Below are 6,000 nucleotides of genomic sequence, written 5' to 3' on the forward strand. Positions count from 1 at the left end.
GAAGGATACTGGGCCACATGTCTGTCATAATCCAAGAAGTTAGCCTGGGTTCATTCATGGGGCTGCTCGGGGTTCCAAGAACAGCCAGAGAGCAATTTTTAAATCTCTATCATGTTTGCTACTATGTCAATGGCAAAGGAAATCACACAGACAAACTCAGAGTCAGTGTTGGGAGGGTGCTACCAAAGGATATAGAAATAAGGAAGGAACCATGTATTAAAGGAAGAAACTGCAGACATTTTTACAAGAACCACAGTCAGTCAACCTGGATATCTAATTTCTAATATCTAATTTCTAATTATCTAATTAGATATTTCTAATTCTAATTTTTAATTAATTTCTAATTTCTAATTCTAGAATTCTAATTCTAATTCTAATTAATTTCTAATTTCTAAATTCTAATTCTAAATTCTAATTTCTAATATCTAATTTCTAATACCTAATTTCAATTTCTCTGGCATGGACTCTCCACAGAAAACCTCCCATACAGAACATTCACCAAAAAACTCTACTAAAGGTTTCTAGTGAATGAAAATTCAGCCCATTGTTGCTCAGCCCTTTCTGAAATGTTTGCTGAGTGGTAATATCATTGCTTGCTAAACTTTAAACATGAAATACTAATGGTCACTTCCTGACATTCCCTCACTGCATGTCATAAAAGTCTAATAACCCACAAGCCACAAGCAAAGCCTCAGGAACATACAAGATGCCTCTTATCAAGGTAATTTTGTCTCCAAACACAAAGGCTCAGTCCAGGGTTGAATCAAGCCCCAGTGGGCAAAGAGGCCCAGGGTTACTACAAAAGTCATTAGACCAAACTACTAAGGACCAGGCCAACCCCATCTCACAAATTAGTTACAGACATGTATTGTTTAGTTCTGTGTGCCCCGCATGGCCACACTATGTGTAAAGGCTGAGGTCTAGGAGAAGAGGATGGTGAGCAAGTTTTGCCTTGCATACAAGAATAGGACATGGTTCTTGACCTCAGGCATCTCATCAGCGTGGTGCCACTGAGAACTGCAGTGGGCCTTCAAAGATGAGAAAGGTCTTGGTAGGCCAGAGTTGTCAAGGCAGGTGTCAGGGGAAATGCAGGATTTAAAACAAGTCTTGAAAGAAGAGGAGAGAGGTTGTCAGATGGGGGAAACAAGAGCATATAAAGAGAGATGGGTGTGGTGAAGAACAGTAAGGCTGGCCTTCCTGGAATAAAAAGCTCCATTGGCAGAGAAGGGCAGGAGATAAGCTGGACAAATATGAATCAGATACAGATGCTTTGACTGCCTATTTGGTAGAGTCTCAGTTTAACAAGGTATCTTCTTAACAATCTTGACAAGAGTGTTGTAAGAGGAAGATTAAATTGGTAACACTGAATTGGTAACACTATAGATATAGATATAGATATGATATATATCATATATAGATTAAATTGGTAACACTGAATTACAGTGTGTTTTATATATCTATATCTAGATAGTTATATATATATAAAACATTATATATAGATATAAATTGGTATATATAGATTAAATTGGTAACACTGAATTACAGTGTGTAAAAGAAATGAAAGCAGGGATATTAGTTAAGAGATCATTAGATAATCTAGGAGTAGTCCAGATAAATTAGGACAGAAAATAGAAAGAGGAAGGGGCATATCCCAGAGAAATTATAAAAGAAAGATTTCAATGTCCACTTCATACTAAGCTATATCCCAGAGTTCAATTCCAGGGCAAACTGTCCATTCCCTGTGGGCTGTGGAACAACTTGCCAAGAGGGCTAATTATATTAGTGTGGAAAACAAAAGCAGGTAAATTCAGATTTTCCAAGTAAAGAACCTGCAGAAATTTTCTTTCCTGATTCGACTATCTGGGAGAAAATTCTTAAACTCTTCTTTGCTATATGTATAAATGTTGCCCAAAGATTATCATGGGGTTGAGATAAAATGAAACGTTTTTGATACTTAATCTTGTAGCCAACCAAGATATGGTGCTAGGTTATGTGTTCAATCCCAATTACAAATAGGTAACAATAAATAGTATTTACCCAGTTACCTTGCTCAATGTTCATGACAACCCCATAAAGTTGGCATTACTATCACTTCTATTTTATAACCAAAGGAACTCTGAGAAGTTTAGTATTTTCCCCAAGATCACTCTTTTAGTAAGAGAGGGCAGAAATTTGAATTCAGGTCTTTTGATTTCAAAGCCAATGATTTTCCCTCATACAAATAAATATTCAGTCCAACACTGCAAAGCAGAGGTTTGTTCTCTAAAGAATGAGAATTAAATGATTAGAATTATAGGTGTTTGTTCTCCTTAAAGGATCAGAATTTTAGGATATAGGCTGATGAGTCCTGACACTTCCTTAATGTAACATGTTAATTCTTTAAGAGAGAACAACTTGTGATTTTCTTCTACTGGTGGGCTAGAGAGATAATAAAAATGATAGCAAAGGCTATTAAAATTTATATGGAGACTAGCACAGATTGGAATAACTACAAAGTGAATTCTTTAAGCTGCAATAGAAAGGCAGTGAAATAGCACAATATGAAAGAAAACTCTCTTTTCACTTCAGATGCCTAAATATGCCATCAAACGACTGCTCAATTCTCAAATGCCAGTATTTTCTGACTCCTCTAGAACCTATTCTTAATGCAAAATATCAAAGTCAGCGGGATAGTAGGTGTCCCAAAATGTCTTAATTCAGAGAATTAGTGTTAACTGAGCCTGATTAGCTCCATTTATCTCTAATTAATTACCTTTATCTAATTAGACACTTTGTTTCTGGTAGACATGGAGTCAAGTAGACTAGATTATTAGTGTAGTCATTGTGCCTTTACAAAATCCTGAAATTAATGAAACGTGCAAAAGAATCTGCAGTTCTAATTGCACAGGTGTTGCCTTATGGCAAAGCTTTATCATCTGATTACACCAAGGGGTTATTAGTGACTTTTTATATAGAGGATGAGCCTATGAAATGTACCTTAGCAACAGCTCATTAGTTTAGGGTTGTTACTGTATTATTTATTATATTCAGCCTTCCCCATTATCTAGATTGATTCATGGACCCATATATTTTTTCCTCTCCTCTGTGCAGAAAAAATAAAATAAAATAAACCATCATTCTGAAGGGCCCAGATGCAATGTAGAAAAATGCAAAATGTGTTCATCAGCTACAATTTGACTCTTTTAAGACAGAAAGCTCTAAAGTTAGATGAGATCAGAATCAAATTTATGGGGGTTTTTCTATGGAAAAAGAACCAATTTAAATTACTGAGGAGTATGAAATGATTCATATATGTGATCAAAAAAAAAAAAAAGAAAAGAAAACAACAACCATGTGGCTGTCCCTAATGTCTTCACTTAACTGAAAGGCATTATCAAGGTATGTGGAAGAAAAAAGCAAAATGTTTTTACACTAAAATACATTTATATTTATTTTCACTTCACATGTTTCCAAAACAGGTTAAGGAGACATCTCCACATATGCTCACCCAAAACATTTATAAAAATCCATCTCTCGTTTTCCTTTTTGCTTTTTTTTCTTAAGGATAGATTTGTTACCAGATGGGGAAAATAACAAATTATACAAGCTAGCTTTGCTGAAAAAGCAAGATTTCAATGCCTGCTTACAAAAATGAAAAGTGCTTTTTCATGGCAAGGATAGGCAACTGCAAAACACTAAATAAAATATCCCACCTTTGTATTTTCATCTTTTTTCCCTCATAACCATTTGAAGAAGCACTGTTTTTCACAATCATAGAGTAATTAAACAGCTAGAAGTAAATCCAGTCACAATCCTGTTCCAACATACAAACATGTTTATTGACAAAGCAGTAATTCTTTTAAATAATTTGTCAACATAAATATGTCAAATGGGTTTTAAAAATCATTTTTCCCTCTGTTCCTCAACAAAAATTCCTCTACTGATATGAGCCATATATTGCCGTTCACTTACTGCTGAATCTAAACTAGTGGAAATGATAACGGGTAACTGTTTTATAGAGCATGACAACTAATTTGAGTGGTAATAATGAATATTTAATGATCCTCCTTTCAAGCATGAACATATAACTTTTCATATATTCCCTACCAAAATTATAACCATTAATCTAAAAATTATAGTTGCAACTGAAATAATAGCCAGGAATTATAGATTATAGTCAAGTAGGATATTACATAAATATTCTGTACGAACACAAACATAGGGAAACATAGGGAGCTCCAGACTTCTCTTTTCATGCAATCTAAATCATTTCTTTGAAATGTATGAAAGTTGCATGATTAGTGGAGAAGATATTTGAATCCAGATATAAAAAGGCTATTATTTCTATCAATAAATAAGTACAATAGCCAAGGTCATTTTCACTTTTCACTAGCTCACAATTTCTAAACAAAAATATCATGTATATTAAAATGTTCCCTCTCTAGGAGTAATAATTTTAGAATGTCCTATTTAAATAAAAAAAATAGCAAGTGTAAAATTTATCAGAAAGGCAGAATTTTTATGCACTAAATTTCATTTCTTATGTAGTTAATTTCCCCAGTTATGTCCTTCTACCAGAAACTACAAATGGGACTTTGGAAAAAGAGATCTGAAAAATGCATACAATGCTTTAAAATGGGTTTTGTTCACTGATGAAAAATAATTTTGGTTAAATTTCCAAATTATATCATTCCTAGTTTTCAGTGAAATCTACAGAAACACATCTGCCTCCTTTCCTGGTTGGGTTTTCTTTCCCTATTACAAGAAAACCAGTGCTCTTATGGTCACAAATGTGCAATTCTTCAGCAAATCCCAGGACTCTGTTATTTTTAAATTGTTTTAAAAGGCACATTGTGCCTTAAAATACAACAACAACAACAACAACAAAAAAAAAAACCTAATAATGTGGGAAAGAGTATTCAGTAAAATCTGTACCTTTTCCCAGTTAAGAGACTCTTCATCAGAAACTAACTGCCCAGTTACCTGTACCAGCACCTGCTCATCAACACAGTTTTGCCTCTTTAGGAATCCAGCTTACAGGCCAAGATATCATGTGTTAGGTCACATTCTCCAAATGTGTACATATTCGCCGAACACATTTCTAACTGAACAGATGTTCTTGACTAAAACCCAGGCAAGATCATATGAGACATGGAATTCCAAATGTCCCTTGTAAATTGTAAAGTGCTTCAGAAATATAAAATGGTAGCATTTTTAGAAAACACTACATAAGGATACTAAACTCCTGATGATGCTTGATTTGTACACCTTAGCAGCTTTGCCATTGCCCTTATCACAGACATGGCAGTTAGCCAATAAAATCTCTGTCTTTCCTGGGTTCTTTCCTGATCTTCCATTCTAGATCTCTTCTGACAGAGAAGAATTCCTATTAAAGAATACACACCAACTCATTATATCTTAGCAGGTTTTTTTTGCTATGTGCATATACGTAGGCACTGCATAGAGTACGTTAAAAATAGGCCAACAAATATCAGGAAGTTTATGTATTTTTTTCATTTATTATGGGTTTTACAGGCTCATTTATCACCTCTTTGTACCAGTTCATCAAACTTCCCCAGAAGAGCTAGAGACCAAATTCCTTAGCACTCAGTGGCTCCAAGCAAATACAGAACATGGATAGCAAGATGCAAGAAGTAATGAGATAGACTGAAGGCATCAGGGGGACAATTTGGGAGTGGGGAAAGGTTTGTTTCATTTAAGAGGTGGGAAAAACCTACTCTGGACAGTGGGAGAGAAAAACACTGCAGTTGGAGTCTTTAACACACACAGAACAGGTTAATATTGTGTTAAAAATACATTTACGTATTTGATTGGCTAATAATGTGAAGAGTGGGCTCCCAGAATGAAGACATGGAACCTAATGCACTCAAATATCCTCTCTTGTTTGAAAAGTTGTCTGGAGAGCAGTGCAAAGCCTCTTCTTCCTCTCAGGCCTGATGTGTCTGCTGCCGTGCTGTCCTCAGCAGCGCCGTGGGGTGGTGACTAATTGCCCCCGTAAAT

General features: G+C 35.1%; 1 protein-coding gene and 1 long non-coding RNA gene across 2 annotated transcripts in view; both read right to left on the bottom strand.

The window, feature by feature from the left end:
* Window positions 1-6,000, bottom strand: part of LOC122899148 — a 69,950-nt gene that overhangs the window by 39,758 nt on the left and 24,192 nt on the right. The window lies entirely within an intron of this gene.
* Window positions 5,479-6,000, bottom strand: part of LOC122900182 — a 9,662-nt gene continuing 9,140 nt past the window's right edge. Inside the window, exon 3 of the long non-coding RNA XR_006383193.1 lies at window positions 5,479-6,000. This exon is cut by the window's right edge and continues 101 nt beyond it. This is a non-coding gene — a long non-coding RNA (uncharacterized LOC122900182).

The sequence above is a fragment of the Neovison vison genome, chromosome 2, assembly GCF_020171115.1.
Source record: "Neovison vison isolate M4711 chromosome 2, ASM_NN_V1, whole genome shotgun sequence".
Lineage (NCBI taxonomy): Eukaryota > Metazoa > Chordata > Mammalia > Carnivora > Mustelidae > Neogale > Neogale vison.